This window comes from Cervus canadensis, chromosome 1, assembly GCF_019320065.1.
Source record: "Cervus canadensis isolate Bull #8, Minnesota chromosome 1, ASM1932006v1, whole genome shotgun sequence".
NCBI classification, from domain to species: Eukaryota; Metazoa; Chordata; class Mammalia; order Artiodactyla; family Cervidae; genus Cervus; species Cervus canadensis.
Genome location: NC_057386.1, coordinates 86,866,654 through 86,885,246, shown reverse-complemented (window position 1 = coordinate 86,885,246; position 18,593 = coordinate 86,866,654). Strand labels below are relative to the sequence as shown.

Here is an 18,593-nt window from a genome sequence, read left to right as displayed (position 1 = left end):
TATCTTACACAGTGTTTATGGATCTGGAATTTGGGACCGGCTTAGTGGGTTTTGTTTTTCAATAGAAAGGGCTGCTTAATAGTTGTTCTTGTTTTAATATTTTTCAGGTTTTAAAAACATTTAAAGTTTTTAATTCCCAGTAGGAAAATATTATCTGAATGATTGTTTTAATGGCAAACCACTGGAAATTGTTTCAGCTTCATTTGGAACAGAGGCAGAGAGACTATCTTCAGAGCACCATAGCTTTCCCTTCAGCAGCAGGTCAGAAGTACACTGGATTGTACTACTGCGACATCCATTGAGTGATCTCAGTTGCTTTTCCTTCAGCATGGGCTTTATTTGTCAGAAGGGCCTTAGGCTTGCCCTCCAAATTTGGCTGACCATTTACAGATGAGACTCACAACTTTTGGGCTGCTCTGATATTTCAATATATTGACGTTCTGGATCACATCCTAGAAGGCCGTCATAACTTCTGAAACCTGCATGTCTGTAAGAACCTCTGGATCACTAGTAATTTCATTGAGCCCAAGCATTCCTGGCATTCCAGGCATACCCCATCCCATTCCAGGCATTCTTCCAGGAAAATTACCAGGTGTTGCCCAGGGAAAGCCACCTGAAAAACAGCTATATTGAGCTCCTATTTGTCTTCTGATTTCTCCCTCCTTCTGGGGTCTTTTCTGTTCCTCCCAAGCCTTCTTAACCCTTTCCGTTTTTTCTTTGAGCCTTTGGTCTTCATGGTTTCACTCAGACTTTCTCTGTTGTTCAGCACTTTTCTGGGCCCTTGGTTGAAATTCTTTAAGCATTACACTAACATCTTCATTGTAATCTAGTTTACAGGCAAGGGCAGGACCATGGACTGCTTCTACCCAGTGGCCCAAAGGTACATGTGCTTTCTCTGCCCACTTGTAAGGCTGAGCTGAATCAGGATATATTTCAGTATCTCTGAAAAAGTTTCAGATGGTAGCATTTGACTTCTGTAATTTCATGACGGCTGGCTCTCTTGGCATACAGAGAAGATTCAGCTTGATGGCATCTGTGAACAAGTCAGTGGCTTTCTGTAGCTCACCATCATTTAGGGCCTTAATGGCAGCCACATTTTTATCATTTGCCTGATCCATCATCCCCTGTTATCTCAACCATTTTCATCTCCCATTCCTTGGCAGGCATCAGTGTTTGATTCAATCACACTTTACATTTTTATATAGATCACTTTAGTTCAGTCGCTCAGTCATGTCCAACTCTTTGCGACCCCATGGACTGCAGCATGCCAGGCTTCCCTATCCATCACCAACTCCTGGAGTTTACTCAAACTCATGTTCATTGAGTCAGTGATACCATCCAACCATCTCATCCTCTGTCATCCCCTTTTCTTCCTGCCTTCAATCTTTCCCAGCATCAGGGTCTTTTCCAATGAGTCAGTTCTTCGCATCAGGTGGCCAAAGTATTGGAGTTTCAGCTTCAGCGTCAGTCCTTTCAATGAATATTCAGGACTGATTTCCTTTAGGATGGACTGGTTGGATCTCCTTGCAGTCCAAGGGACACTCAAGAGTCTTCTCTAACACCACAGTTCAAAAGCATCAATTCTTCGGCACTCAGCTTTCGTTATAGTCCAACTCTCACATCCATACGTGACTACTGGAAAAACCATAGCTTTGACTAGATGGACCTTTGTTGGCAAAGTAACATCTCTGCTTTTTAACATGCTATGTAGGTTGGTCATAGCTTTTCTTGTAAGAAGCAAGTGTCTTAATTTCATGGCTGTAGTCACCATCTGCAGTGATTTTGGAGCCCAAAATCAAGTCTGTCACTGTTTCCATTGTTTCCCCATCTATTTGCCACGAAGTGATGGGACCAGATGCCATGATCTTCGTTTTTTGAATGTTGAGTTTTAAGCCAGCCTTTCACTCTCCTCTTTCACTTTCATCGTGAGGCTCTTCAGTTCCTCTTCACTTTCTGCCATAAGGGTGGTGTCATCTGCATATTTGAAGTTATTGATATTTCTCCCAGCAATCTTGTTTCCAGCTTCTGCTTCATCCAGTCTGGCATTTCGCATGATGTACTCTGCATATAAGTTAAATAAGCAGGGTGACAATATACAGCCTTGATGAACTCCTTTCCCAATTTAGAACCAGTCTGTTGTTCCATATCCGGTTCTAACTTTTGCTTCTTGACCTGTATGCAGATTTCTTATGAGGTAGGTAAGGTAGTCTGGCATTCCCATCTCTTGAAGAATTTTCCACTTTGTTGTGATCTACACAGCCAAAGACTTTGGTGTAATCAATGAAGCAGAAGTTGATGTTTCTCTGAAATTCTCTTGCTTTTTTGATGATCCAGCAGATGTTGGCTATTTGATCTCTGATTCCTCTGCCTTTTCTAAATCCAGCTTGAACATCTGGAAGTTCATGGTTCACATACTGTTGAAGTCTGGCTTGGAGAATTTTGAGCATTACTTTGCTAGCGTGTGAGATGAGTACAATTGTGTGGTAGTTTGAACATTCTTTAGCATTGCCCTTATTTGGGATTGGAATGAAAATTGAGATTTTCCAGTCCCGTGGCCACTGCTGAGTTTTCCAAATTTGCTGGCATATTGAGTGCAACACTTTCACAGCATCATCTTTTAGGATTTGAAATAACTCAACTGAAATTCTATCACCTCCATAACTTTGTTCATAGTGATGCTTCCCAAGGCCCACTTGACTTCGCATTCCAGGATGTCTGGCTCTAGGTGAGTGATCACACCATCGTGGTTATCTAGGTCATGAAGATCTTTTTTGTATAGTTCTTCTGTGTATTTTTGCCACCTCTTCTTAATCTCTTCTGCTTCTGTTAGGTCCATAGCATTTCTGTCCTTTATTGTACCCATTTTTGTATGAAATATTCCCTTGCATCTCTAATTTTCTTGAAGAGATCTCTAGTCTTTCCCATTCTGTTGTTTTCCTCTATTTCTTTGCATTGATCACTGAGGAAGGCTTTCTTATCTCTCTCCTTGCTATTCTTTGGAACTCTGCATTCAGATGGGTGTATCTTTCCTTTTCTCCTTTGTCTTTAGCTTCTCTTCTTTTCTCAGCTATTTGTAAGGCCTCCTTAGACAACCATTTTGCTTTTTTGCCTTTCATTTTCTTGGGGATGGCCTTGATCACCACCTCCTGTACAATGTTATGAACCTCTATCCATAGTTCGTCAGGCACTCTGTCTATCACATCTAATCCCTTGAGTCTATTTGTCACTTCCACTGTATAATTGTCAGGGATTTGATTTAGATCATACCTGAATGGTCTAGTAGTTTTCCCTATTTTCTTCAATTTTAGTCTGAGTTTGGCAATAAGGAGTTCATGATCTGAGCCACAGTCAGCTGCTGGTCTTGTTTTTGCCGACTGTATAGAGATTCTCCATCTTTGGCTGTGAAGAATATAATCAGTCTGATTTCTGCATTGACCATCTGGTGATGTTCATGTGTAGAGTCTTCTCTTGTGTTGTTAGAAGAGGGTGTTACTTACCTCACTTGGTATGCACTTGTTTGGTGGCTCAGACCATAAATAATCTGCCTGCAGGAGATGCAGGTTCAATCCTTGGATTGAAAAGATCCCCTGGAGAAGGGAATGGCTACCCACTCCAGTATTCTTGCCTGGAAAATCCCATGGACAGAGGAGTCTGGCAGGCTGTAGTTGGATACCACAGAGCGACTAGCACTTTCCTTCACTTGGAAGTTTGTTTGTCTTTATGTTTTCCTCTGCCTTCTCAGTGTCTGGCTTTTCTTCCTTGGTATGTTCTTCTGACTTAGTTTTATGAGTAGCAAGTGGTATTTTAGCCCCACTATCCTCTACCTACTCCCTCAGTAAGTACATTTCTTCAGCATGCAGGACACTGGAATCTTGCTTACACATTTTCATGACAGTTCAAATCCTCTCACTTTGAGGATTCCTTGGTCCAATAAGGCTGAGGCTGAGACCAGGTTCCACACCAGGACCACACAGTAGGGTGAGACTGCTGAGTTTTGAGTCTGGATATCTCCTAACGTCACGGTCAATATTTTGGGCAGGACTACAGTTATTTGAAGGCTTCACTGGGGCTAGAGTAGCTGTTTCCCAGATTCATAAACATGGCAATTTAATTCTAGCTGTTGGTAGGAGGACTCAGTTCCTCACCACATAGACCTCTCCCTGGGCTGCATGAGTAGCTGGCTTCCTCCACGGTAAACAATCCAGCGGTGTGCAAGGTAGAAGAAGCAGTGTCTTTTATGACCTAGCTTCAGAAGTCATTCTGCATCATTTCCACAATATCCTGTTCATTACAGGTCAGGCTCATTCAGAGTAGAAGTATCTACACAGGGGAGTGACTAACGGGAGGATAGTTAGTCAAGTGAGTGAGACAAACGGGCCTCATTGGAGGCCATTTTGGAGGCTGGTGTCAAGTCCCTTTTCAGGTTTTGTAGTTTTTGATATATTAAGAGTATAAAGGGACTCTTCTTTGTGGTGCTACATGAGGAAAATTCCCCTAGATATTTATGGCTCCAGACCTTATATGCAATTCAACCAGCTTTAGAATATTGTCAAAAGAATTTGAGAAGATAAACATTTTTTTTAAACAATAAGCATTTTTTAAAACATTGGGAAAGCTTACAATTAAATATAGAAATATACTAAAAATGAAACACACAGTATTAGTATTTTTGTGTAAAGGATTCTATATATTTAGTATTTTAAGTTTTTATAATGTTTAGGAGAAGACCTAATGGAATAATAACACATTATGTGTGTAATGCTTATTTAAAAGGTGTAACTAAGTAATTGATTTGCATTTGTGATTTTAAGTGGAAATGTTTCAAATGTAAATGCAACATTAGACATTTAAAAGAACTTAAAATTAACATATTTATAAGATTAATTTATTAGATATATGTAAATTACTTAAGTACTTGGAAAGTGTTTTTTGGTTTCAGTTGGATTTTTTGGTCATTCAACAGAAGAACTTAATATATATATATATTTTTATATATTATATTTATTCAGTTATAAATTTTTAAAATAGATTAATTAAATGTGACCAACCATTAATCAAAAGTCCCCTTAGAAGGAATTGTTTAAATTTAACTATATCTATAAAAGTTTGTAAATCTATATATAAGCTAACATAAATATCTCCTTGGATTTTGATTTTGTAAAGGCAAGCATTAATTTTTCAAAACCAAAATAACTTTGGAACACTTTTCCTTGAATGCACTAAAGTTAACCTTGAGTAAATAGATTCGCCTGGATGGCAGGTGGGGAAGCAGAGTAAGAGAGATTTTGACTGATGGGTCAACCCTGCCTGGAGAAGCATGGGCCTGACTCGTGCTCTGGCCTGATGACCGAGCTGGTCCACGGATAAGAACTCTTCTCTGCCTGGGCCTGAGGGTGGGGGAGGGGGCAAGGAGCCAGACCTCTGCAGGTGTTGTCTGTTCCCCCTCCCACCTCCTTGGTCTCACGTGCTCCATGCATGTAATAAGTGCCGCACTAGCCTCAATTCCAAGTCACAGCATGATTCTTTCTTTCTCCAAAAAAGCTGAGCACATGGCATACTGGTCTTTATTAACTTGTTCTTTGATTGTCCAAGGGACTTCTAACTGACCTGCAGGACTAATTGTGGCTGTATTAAGCAATGAGTACAGGTAAAAAAAAAAAAAAAGAACATCAGCAAGTCCTAGACATAAAAGCTGCAAGTTCACCACATTGTCATAATATGACTTATAAAACAAAAATATAGCCAAACATTGATTAGTACGGGTTATAGCACGGACTCACATTTAGCTTTTGGTTGTAATATTGAAGTTTTAAATTTACTGTAACTGATAAGGTTCAGTATAAGCCTGAACCTCCTACCCAGCTGGGTTGTGGGCAGGAGTGCTCTTAAATTTTCCACTAGCTGTATTTTTTGTGTCTTCCATCAAAGTTCAACTCCCAGTTCATGCTCTTTGCCTGAGATGGCATCTGGATGCCTAAGAAGAGCCTTGGAAGTGCCAAGTGCCAGAGTAGGGGCTGCTATCTGACAGAGGATGGCCTGCTCTTCAGAGTGGCACCTGTCCAGTGCTGGCTCTGTTGGCCTTCCCACCAGTTTTAGCATCCACTACTGCTGACTAAGGAGTCACCACAACCTCTCAATCCCAACTTCTCCCGGGGGCCTCCTCTTCCCCTCCCCAGGCCCCCCGCCACCTCGCCCCCTGCCCCCACTCTGCCCTTCAGCAGTGCAGGGTGCACCTCCCCACTTCCTATCCTGCTTTTGAGAGTTTGTGGTCTAGTGGCAGAGATTAACATATTTTGTGGAAAAGGTAACATTTAAGCCAGAGTTTGGAAGGTCTGCTCAGTTTCAGCAAGCAGAGATAAAGAATAAAAAATGACTTCCAGAAAAAGAGAAGCATGAATATCAAAGGACACAAATTATTCCTTTTTCCTTCCCCCTCCTAGTTGTATTTCTATAAAAATCATCTTCTTGGTACCGTGTGATCACATGGTTTCTCTAAGAATCATCTTCTGACCATAAAATATTAGTTGGTGAATGTTGGTGGAATTCTTACTCAATGGGCCAATCAGTTCTTCCTTGGGAATTTTGAACTGAAACTAAGAAAAAAAGTAGTCACTTTCTCTTGGTTAACAGAAATTAAGTTTTGAAGCTCCCAATGACTATGACCTTGAGAAGAGAAAGAAAAGCGGAAAAGAGAAAGGAAGAGTAAGAAAAAGAAATGGAGCACATACAGAGAGGAAAAACATCATAGACTGAGAATCCTGGTGACCATTGTGTCTCTCACTTTGGACATTCCTGAGGTTCAACTGCATTTCTGTTCTTGGGATCCTTGAGATATAGTAATACCTTTCTGATAAATTTCTTTTCCCTTAAGCTAAATTGAGTTTTTTGGATGTTGTTTTTAGTTGTTGTTGTTGTCTTTGGTTTTTTTTTTAAATTCTCCTAATGAATTGTGTTAGTTTCCTATTGCTGCTGCAATGAATGAAATGAATGAATGAAATGAATGAAAAACCTGGTGGCTTAAAACAACAGTTTATTTTCTCACAGTTCTGGAAGGTACAAGTCCACAACCAAGGTGTCAGCAGTGACATGCTCCTGCTGAAGAGTCTTAGAAAAGATTACTTCCTTGACTCTAGCTTCTGGTGGTTGCTGGCAAGCCTTGGCATTCCCTGACTCGTAGCTGCATCACTCTCATTTCTGCCTCCATCTTCACGTGGCCATCTTCCTTCTGTATGTCTCTCTGTGTCTTCATATGTCCTTCACATTAGGACACCAGTCATTTGATTTAGAGCCCTCACTCTCCAGCAAGATCTCATCTAAACTAATTACATCCGCAAAGGTCACACTCTGCGAGTCCAGGTGGACATGAATTTGAGGGGATACTGTTCAACTAAGTATACTGTTCAACACACAAAGGCACTGGGGCTACAAGTTTAGGTCCTGTTTCGAGCCAGGTGCTTGAGGAGGTGGAGTGCCCTGCTGAGGTTGCTGAGGTTTGCTCTCTACCCACAGGGGAGGCACTGAGTTCTGTATGCAGGAGAGTATCATGGTCAGAGTTTCGTGGAGGATTGCTTTGGTCACAGTGTGCTAAATAAACGGGCCAGGAGGGCTAAGGAGGAAGGAACACCAGTTTTACCATTGGATAATTCAAGTGATAGGAAATACCATCTTGAGTCAGGATAGATGGTATGGGAAGAGGAGGAAGGAACAAGTGGGAGACATATTGCAAATTCAAAGTTAACCAGTTGTTGTTCAGTCACTCAGTCATGTCCAACTCTGTGACTCCACGGACTGCAGCACGCCAGGCTTCCCTGTCCTTCACAATCTCCTGGAGTTTGCTCAAATTCATGTCCATTGAATTGATGACGTCATCCAACCATCTTATCCTCTGTTGCCCCCTTTTCTTCCTGCCCTCAATCTTTACCAACATCAGGGTCTTTGCCAGTGAGTCGGCTCTTTGCATCAGGTGGCCAAAAGATTGGAGCTTCAGCATCAGTCCTTCCAATGAATATACAGGGTTGATTTCCTTTAGGATTGACTGGTTGGATCTCCTTGCTGTCCAAAGGACTCTCAAGAGCCCTTCTGTAGCACCACAGCTCAAAATCATCAATTCTTCGGTGCTCAGCCTTCTTTATGGTCCAACTCTCACATCCATACTTGACTACTGGAAAAACCATAGCTTTGACTATACGGACCTTTGTCAGCAAAGTAATGTCTCTGCTTTTTAATATGCTGTCTAGGTTTGTCACAGTTTTTCTTCCAAGGAGCAAGTATCTTTAAATTTTATGGCTGCAGTCACTGTTTGCAGTGCTTTTGGAGCCCAAGAAAATAACTTAAAGTTAACCAGACTTGGCAGTTAATATGTTGTGGGTGGGAGGAAGTGAGCAAAGGAAGGGAAGCATCTAGGTGACTGTACAATATGGGTGGTCCCTGAACATGGCTGAGTGGTTGCCAAGTGAGAGATAGTATTACCCGGAGGTCTGGCATTAAAGGGAAACGCAAGGCTTGAGGACCCCACAGGGTAGACCCCAGAGACTTTATGAGTGGTCAGGGAGTTGGAAGTAGGCTTTTTCAGTTGGGAGCACTTCCATGAAAAGCATCCCATGTTTGTATAAGAGGATTCCATGGCATAGTCCTTACCTGCTTTTGCTTTTGTGTTTTCAAATACTCTTTACCTACATCAGGGTCTTTGTCTGGACAGTGTATTTTTTAATTTTAATAGATGTTGCCAGGTTACTTTCCTAAAAGGCTGTAACAATTCACTTTTCTACTGGCATTGTATGAGAGTCCCCTTTCCTCCTTATTCCCACGATTGGTGGGTATTTCACTCTTTAATTTTTACTATCTGAAATTATGACTTCTTTTAATGGCTGCAAAACATTCCACCATATCAACATACCATAAAATGCTTAAATATTTTCCTATTTTTGGACATTACATTGTTTCCCTTCTTTGCTATAATAAAATTAATAACCCAGAAATGGGCATTTTTATATAAATCTCTGTCTATCCAATGATACTTATAACAACTGTTATAATTTGAGAGAATATAACATAGATATAAGTTTCCCCAGGCCCTTGCTTTGTTGTTTTTCTTCCTGTGTGCCTTTCTTTCATTTCACTGGTACTATTTTAGGTGGACAGAGGAGGGTATAAGAAAGGGAAAGGGTTAAAACAAATAGATTTGCCCAGTCACTCAGCCACCGCCAAGGATTCAGCAGCCTCCCCCGTCGAGCCCCCTGGCTTCCCCACTCTCTGGCCCCCTCTGCCCGCCTTCTCCCACCACTGCCTTCTGCTGGCTGTTTCCATTGAGGAAAAGGAATCCTATCATAGGTCTGCTATCCAGAACCTCCGCTTGTTCGACTCCTTGTTGATGAAGTAAGGGTGATGATCTGCATCCTGCTGGCACTGAGGATTTATATCCATATAAGAATTCAACAGAGAAACGGCAGGAAGACCCTTACTACTATCCAAGGGATCGCTGATAATTACAATAAAAACAAAACAAAACAACTAGTGAAGGCATTTAAGAAGAAATTTGCCTGCAATGGTACTGGAATTGAGCATCCAGAATATGGAGAAGTAATTCAGCAACAGGGTGACCAGCGCAAGAACATGTGCCAGTTCCTGGTAGAGACTGGACTGACTGAGGACGACCAGCTGAAGGTTCATGGGTTTTAAGGGCTTTTGGCTCACTGAAGCTTAAGTGAGGATTTCCTGGCAATGAGTAGAGTTTCCCTTCTGTCCTTTGTCACAAGTTTAAAAACTTCACAGCTTGTATAATGTAACCATTTGGGGTCTGCTTTTAACTTGGACTAGTGTAACTCCTTAATGCAATAAACTGAAAAGAGCCATAAAAAATAGATTTTTAATTTTCTATTAATTCTATTTATGTCTGTCATTACTAAAGTGACCTGGAATTGCTGTTAAGCCATTAAAAAAAAAAAAAAAAATATATATATATATATATATATATAAATATTTATTTATTGACTGTGCCAGTTTTAGCTGTGCCATGAGGGATATTCAGTCTCTGCACATGGGATCTTTTCTGGTTGAGGCATGTGAACTTCTTAGTTGTGGCTTAAGGGACCTAGTTCCCTGACCAGGGATCGAAACCAGGTCCCCTGCACTGGGAGCATGGACTGGTAGCCACTGGACCAGCAGGGAGGTCCCTGAGCCATTATTGATTCTCTAATTTTACCTTATCCATACATGAAGTTTCTCATTTAATGGAGGGAAGAGCGAATGCATCCTAGTATCCTAGCACTGTCTATAACCTTCAAAACCAGCTTAACTATTTTCTTAGACATTGAAATTCTGAAAAGCATCAAACTTTTCTTGCCATGATGATGAAAAAAAAAATGAGATTTAAATCTTTATACCATGAATGGTGTGTGTTATAATTGTTGTTGTTTAGTTGCTCAGTCGTGTCTGACTCTTTGCAGCCCCAGGGACTTTAGCCTGCCAGACTCCTCTGTCTGTGGAATTTTTTCAGGCAAGAATACTAGAGTGGGTTGCCATTTCCTTCTCCAGGGGATCTTCCCAACTGAGGGATCGAACCCTCATCTCTTGCATTGCAGGCGGATTCTTTATCACTGAGCCAACGGGGAAGCCCATATGTTATGATATATGACTGGAAAAATAAACATCTTTTTCTATATTCCTCTCCCTTAAACTTTAGCTATTACAGTCAGAATGCTTCGATTGCAGAATTCTCACTTGAGCAAGGTTTTTATGTAACATTATTCATATTCTTGGCCTTGGATGCCAATTAAGTCTCTCAAGTCTAAAACTGCTTTGTTTGCTTTTTAAAGAAATCTGCCCACCTTACAGACCTACAAGTTAACTCACCAGCTTGCTTCCCCCTTTTCCTCCCCAGAGGACTTTGCTTCTGTTGGTTTCCTGCCAACTCTTACTTTCAAATTGAAATAGTTCAGTTTCTCTGTTTCTAGAACATAGAATTCATTACTCCTGGATTTTTGCCAACAATGTCCCTCTCATGTTTTTAAAACTAAGATGAATGTTACAGAGTGACCGAGTGGGCTTGACCCATGATTAGAAGTCAGTCAGTGATATATTAGATGTCTACACGGATGCTCTATTCTGGGCAGCGGGGCTGCTAGGGAACAGGCCCCTGGTAGGGTGGGAAGGGCATCGAGGGTGAAGCCTTGGAGCTGGAGTGGAGAAATATGTGTGAGAGATTAGGTAAGATCTGGCTGATGTGAGGCAAGACTCAAATTCTTCCCCTGCCCTCAGGGTCCTGGTGAGTCTCTACCATAGAAAAGGCATAGTCATTAATTCTTCTTGGCCACTTAGATGGAAAACAGAAAGCCAGGTGACAGAGAATATTTGTAAAGGGCTCTAGGAAGAACCACTTCTTTTTTCCTTTTTAAAAATTTTCAATGCTCCTTTTCTCTTGCAACCCCTGCAACCCTGCTTAGCCTTTTGTTTGTACTGGTACTGAAAAGGTGAGCCTTCCTGCAGCAGAGCAGAAATCACAGGAACTTACACTTCTGCATCACCTTAGGCCACATGAATTTTTCATTCCTGTGGCTCTGTTGAATGACATTGGGAGATTTCTCTACCTTTTAGGCTACTTTCTAGGAATATATTAGTGTTTAAATTCTTTTCCGATTGCCTATTGTTTTAAAATTAAACTTTCCATTTTGAGATAATTGTAGATTCACATATGGTTATAAGAAATACTGTTGGGACATCCTATGTACACTTTACCCAGTATCCCACAATAATAACATTTTATAAATACTATAGTACTATTACTGTAGGAGACATTCATGTACAATGTGATTGGCATTGATACAGTCAAGTTATATAATGTTTCCATCACCACAAGGATCCCTCATGTTGCCCTTTTATAGTCACACAGGCTTCCCTCCTTCCCTGACCCCCCTCATTATCACTTGGTAATCACTAATCTGTTCTCTATTCTTATATTTTGTCATTTCAAGAATGATATGTGAATTGAATCATACAGTGAATAACTTTTTTGTATTGGCTTTTTAAACTCAGTATAAATTCTTGAAGATTCGTCTATGTATCAATAGTTTTTTCTTTTTTTAACTGCTGAGTAATATTTCATGGTATGGATGTACTGCAGTTTGTTTACTATTCACTCATTGAAAGACATCTGGGTTGTTTCCAGTTCTTGGCTACTATGAGTAAAGCTGCTATGAACATTTGTGTACAGGCTTTCATGTGAACATAAGTTTTCATTTCTCTAGGCTAAATGCCCAAGAGTGCAATTGCTGGGCCTTGTGGTAGTTGCATGTTTAGTCTTAAAAGAAACTGCCAAACAGCTTTAAGGAGTGGCTGGACCATTTTACATTCCTACAAGCAATGTATGAGCAATTTAGTTTCTCCACATCCTTGCCAGCATTTGATGTTGCCACTTTTTTTTTTTTAAATTTTAGCCATTTTGATAGTAGTATAGTGATACCTCATTGTGGTTTAAATCTGCATTATTTTCCTGATGGCTAATTATATTGAGCATCTTTTCAAATGCTTATTTGCCATCTGTATATCCTCTTTGGGAAATGTGTTCATGGTTTTAGCCCATTTCCTAATTGAATTGTTTGATTTTTTTCAAATTGTTGAGTTTTGAGTGTTCTCCATATATTCTAGATACTAGTTCTTTGTTGAATATGTGGTTTGCAAATATTTTCCTCAGCCTATAGCTTGATATTTCATTCTCTTAACAGGGACTTTTGGAGAGAAAAATTTTAATTTTGAGAGACCCATATCTACCAGTTTTTCCTTAATATGGATTCTGTTGTTGGTGTCAAGTGTAAGAACCCTTTGTCTAGACCTAGATCCCAAAGTTTTTCCTATATTTTTTTTATCAAAGTTTTATAATTTTACATTTAAGTCTGTGCCACATATTTTAAAGTAACTTTTTACATCTCCACTGTCTGAAATAAGTCTTAGCATGTGGAATCCTTTTTGCCCTCATTTTCTTTCTCAATCTAGTGAGTGCCAACTGACTCACGTCCCTGATACTAAATCACAGTACAATTTCTGACTGGGTACTTGATTCTGAATTTGTAATGACTTAGTTGAGTCATATACTTAAAAGCGTGAACTCTGGAGGCAAACTGCTTGGGTTCAATTCCTGGTGCCACCTCTCAGAAGCTTTATGATCTTTGGCAAATTAGTTAATCCCCGTGAATGTCAGTTTTTCACATCACTTAGATCTGGATCTGGATGAAAATAATAATTCCTACTTCTCAGGTTGTTGTGAGAAGAAAATGAGATATTAGGTGTGAAATGCTTAGTGCAGTGCCTGGCACGTGCACAGAAAACATTCAATAATTGTTTCTTTCCTTCTTTCTGCCTCCCTGTGCAGATTCTCCGGGCACCTTCCCCACAATCTCCATTTCTTTCCTTCTACTTCTTTTGTTCTTAATTATTCTACTTCATTTATGAAACCTGCTTAACCTATTTCAGCATTGTATAGAATTACCTATCTTCAAGTTACTGTGGTATGTATATATGTGGTCAGGTTACCTTTATTGCTTCTGTAGGTATTACGTGTGTGTGCTCAGTCGTGTCCGACTCTTTGCAACCCTATGGACTGAAGCCCACCAGGCTCCTCTGTCCATGGGATTTTCCTGGCAAGAATACCGGAGTGGGTTGCCATTTCCTCTTCCAGAGGATCTTCCTGACTCAGGGACTGAACCCATGTCTCCTGCATTTCAGGAGGATTCTTTTACTGCTGAGTCACCCGGGAAGCCCATGGAGCTTTCCAAATACATGTCTCTTTGAGAGCATACTTCTCGCCTTCTACAGAGTCTAGCTCTATGCTGAATAATTGGCAAATACTCAGCAAGTCCCCTGGAGAAGGAAATGGCAACCCACTCCAGTACTCTTGCCTGGAAAATCCTGTGGACGGAGGAGCCTGGTAGGCTACAGGATATGGAGTCACTAAGAGTCGGCACTATTGAGAGACACTTTTCACTTTCACGCATTGGAGAAGGAAATGGCAGCCCACTCCAGTGTTCTTGCCTGGAGAATCCCAGGGACGGGGGAGCCTGGTGGGCTGCTGTCTGTGGGGTCGCACAGAGTCGGACACGGCTGAGCAACTCAGCAGCAGCCAAGTCCCCAATCATTGACAATGGTGAATCTAAATTACAACCTGTTTCATTGAAAGCAATTTGGCACAATGAGTCTGAAGCCTTAAAACTTTTGACCTAGTAATTTACTTCTTCAAAATCTATCCCAAGAATGGTAAAATAGATAAACAAAAATTTATGCATAGAAATATTTACAGCCTTATTTGTAAAAATGTGGATTTAGAAAAACATAAATGTGTAACATTAAAGAATCAGGAATCATTCAGATTTCATGTATATGATGAATATTATACTGTCAATAAAACTTCATTTTCCTAATCATGGATTATAGAACTATAAGGATATAAGGATATTCACTAAAATACTCGTTCTACTAGCAAAAACACAGAAATAACATAAACCTCCAACTATATGGATAAACTAAGTAAAATATTGTCAGAAAATACAAATACAGTATGACCCCATTTGTCTAAACTATGCATGTCTATTAAGATACGCACACACAAATATACAAAAGGCAGTAAAAATATACATCAAAATTTTAGTGGTCATTATCTTTGAGTAATAGCTTTTTGGTGATTTCAATTTTGTCTTCTCTGAAACATATTTAATACTTTCAGCATTAGAAAATAAGAATGAACATTATCTGTTTTTTTAAATGGTGCTTTGGAGGCTATTTAATTACACAAATATATTGATCATTCATCCATTGCATTAAATACATTCATTAACTGCCTACCAGCTGTTAGGCCCAGTACTAGAAACATAATGGAGAGAATAATTGACAAAGTCATTGAATCACAGATAGTCTAGTGAGGGGTACAAAAAATGACAAAACAGTGATAGAACCAATAATATAGTGATAATACTGAGTGTCATGGAACCTTAGAAAAAGGTGGGGGTTAGGGAGGTGAGATAAGTCTCTTTGGTAGAACTTGAGTGAATTAGAGCCAGAAGAAGTGGTGTAGATAGGGAAGAATGTTCCAAGTTTAGGGCTAAGATTTTCAAAGGTTCTGAATGGATACTACTGAAGGAATGTGACAAGCCATGGAGGCAGGGGGAGGGAGGAAGCTAGCAAAGGTAAGTAGTTATGTTGATGACACATTCTATCCTTAAGGATAAACAAAGAAAAAAAATGGCAAGTAATGGTGTTAATGAGAATGCTGTAAATCATATTTTTGCTTTAAAAGATCACACTGACTATTGAATAGAGAATGAATTAGAAGAGGACAGGACTGGAGACAGTTAGGTGGTGGTTTAAGTCACTGAGATGATGGTGGTGGCTTTAGGGGTGGAGAGATAAACCTGACGTAGATGTGGTCTGGTGATAGAGTGGATTAGTGGTGATGGTGGAGGAGATGTCAAGGAAAAGCAAGAGCCAAGGATGATGTTCTGACTCCCACTTTGGGCAGCTATGGACGGTGATACCACTTATTGAGATCTGGGACAGATGGGGAGTCACGAAATGGGAGGGAAAATGAGTTCATTTTTGGGGTACACCAAGTTTGAATCACCTGTGGGGAGTCCAGTATCCGGGGTGTTCAGAAAAGTTGTTGAAGACACAAATACAGATGTATGTTTTGGGGGGTGGTCATGAGAGGAGATACATGTAGAATGAGAAGAGAGTAGGACTTAGGGGAGAACCCTAAGGAAAACCAACATTTAAGAGACTGAAAGTGAGAAAGCAAATTAACTCAAAGCTGGTGTGGGACAGAAATTTTTTGTGTGATGTAATTTACAACCCCTTCTGGGAAGCAATTAGCATTCCTGATAAAGTGCGTGAACAGTTTTCTGACAGACTTTAATAAGACTGAGAACTCCTTCTGGGAAGCTAGGGTTACCCATCCAGCTGATTGACTAGCCTAATAATCTTTAACCAGATGTTCTTTTTTTTTTTTTTTTTCTTTTTGTATCCATTCTAAACATGGTTGGTGAATCATTCCTTTTTTCTTGTAAAATATCTGAACCAAAATGACTCCTTCAGCTGAAGTTTTTGAAAGCTTCTCATTTACTCAAAAACAGTTTGTCTGAGGCATTGCTTTAACCAAAGAGAAAGAGGAGTCTCAGGAAGGGAATTAGGAGGGCAGAGAGATAGGAGAGAAACCAGAAGACTGTTGACATTACGGAAGCCATGTTGATCTCGGCTGGCCTCGACCTGCAACAGCTTGGAACCGGGCTTGGTTTCCCAACCAGAGATTGAGGCCAGATCACGGCTGTGAAAGTACCAGATCCTAGCCACTAGACCAGTGGTCAGTGACATGGACTCTGGCCCTTCGACTTTCCAGAAAAGAATTCCCACAAAGACGGAAAGTAGTGAAACCAGTAAACTCTTTATTAAGAGGAAAAAATACAGAACTTGTGGACGGACGGGACGCACAGCTAGACTCAGGGAGAGAGAGTCGCTGAATCTCATCCTCATGGCAGTATGACTCACTTTTATGGGGCATTTCTTCCAGGTTTCCTTTGGCCAATCGTTTTGACTTGTCTGGCTCACAGTCCCTATTTGGTATATCTCAGGATCCTTCCATGTGTGCACAGGCCTCTCTTAGCCAGGATGGATTTTACCGAAAAGGGTAGAACATCCCTTGACATAACTCCCCTTTGGCCTCCAAGGAGCCTTTGTGCACATGTGTGGTCTGTGCACATGTCTGGTCTTGGAGTTTTGATCCACAGGGAATAAATCTTCAATTGTTTTACCCCGGGTGTGCGCAGTGGGGTCGGGGTGGGGTGTGCTCATCTACCTCCTGCCTCAAGGTGAAAGTATTTCATGAAACAAGGCACAAAGGAACAAGTTGTGGTGACCCAAGGACGAAAGAGCAGATAAAACCAAGGAGGGTCTTGGAATGCAGGAACAGAAAAACCAGACCCTTATCGTCCTTCCCTCCCCCATGTTGTAACTATTAACAGATTTCAGGTCCTCCTGAGCAGTATAACCTGTCTCTCCTCCTACCCCTTTCTCTAGGGAGAAAGGTATTTGCCTTACCCAGAATCTGTGCCTCATCCTATCAGCAAATGACCCGCAAGACCCCTATCCCAGTCCTTGTACCCTGGGTATAAAAGTGGACTAAGGACCCCAACCCATGCACGGACCGCAACACAAGTGTCAAATGGAAGTGAAAAGTCAAGTAAAATATGGATGAGAAATTGCTTCTGAATTTAGCAAGAAAGAATGTCAATGGTGATCTTCTTTCATGTGACTGTAAAAGGGAAGACAGAAATAAAAGAGAATAAGGGAGATTTGAGTTTGTTTGTTTTTAGTGGGAGACAGAAGTTTATTTAAATGTGTTAGGGAAGGAATTAGTAGCCAGAGAAGTAGAAAATACCTGAAAGAGCAGGGATAATCTTGAATTAAGAGATCAGGAAAGGTGAGCTAGTCTCAGGATTCTGAGCCCAGTTGGTGGGAAGGACATGTGCATCCCACTGTGATAGAAAAAGGGGAGGGCGAGCCTGTAGGAAAGACCTTCTGTAAGTTTGGTGTTAGAAGATCAGAGGATTTCCTCTTCAGTGGCTTCTGTTACTGGTGTGATGTAGGTTAGGAGCTCTGCTGAAAACGCCTAGGGAAGTGGCAGGATGGCAGAGCAAGGACAGGGAGAAAGCTCTGAGAAAGATCCCAGTGAGAACAGGAGAGTGAGCTGTCTGGGGAAATAGTGATTTCAGGACACGGTGGAAGTGGTGGAACACCTTGTGGAAACAACCAGCCCAGGTCTGTGATTTTCTCCTGTGGTACTTTGAAATCCTGATTCAGGCATGAGGACAATTAACCTGGACTGCTACTGGTGACTCCCTCGTTTGGAGCCTAGGCTCCGTTTTCTTCTTACTTTATAGACACTTCCAGTTGAGCTCATCCACTCCCATGACCTCAGTAAACCTCTCTATGCTGATAACTAAATACAATACTCACAGCTAAATACAACTAAATACAAACTAAACCAATACTCACAACCCATCCTTCCTCTAGAACAGCTGACTCTTGATCCCATTGGCCTTGTGGGCATCTTCAACTGTCTGCCTCCTCAAGCTGAACTATATTGCATTTTCTTTCCTTAGGAATTTCCTTCTTTTCCTTTGCCCCAGAGGCAGGGGTTTGTAGTTTTCACCACGAGCCCTGCTCAGTGTTTAATGAACATCTGTTGGAATTTCAAATGAAGGAGTCCACTCAGTTCTCTAAGCCAGAGACTTGGGAGCCATCTTTTACTCTAGCTTCTTCACCTCTGACGTCCAATCCATCACACACAGATGTGCCTCATGGCAGGAAAAAAACAGTGAATTATCAAACGGTTATAACACAGAAACTAAAGTGTTGGCTTTACCTCCTTTTCTTTGCTTCATTAACATTGGAACCAAACCAGTGTGTGTGGGGGTGCCTCCCTCCCAGCTTCCTCCCTCTACCCCCCCTCCCCAACATCCTGTGGCCTCAGAGAAAATGGGAGCCAGTTTTTCATTTGCTAATGATTTGGGCTCAGGTTATAATGGACCATTAAGGTGTTTTGTAGAAGAAAAGAG

At 40.9% G+C, this 18,593-nt stretch overlaps 1 pseudogene; it reads right to left on the bottom strand.

Moving 5' to 3' along the window:
* Positions 1-353: 353 nt before the first annotated feature.
* On the bottom strand, positions 354-3,890 carry LOC122452771 (annotated as a pseudogene).
* Between the last annotated feature and the right edge of the window lie 14,703 nt (positions 3,891-18,593).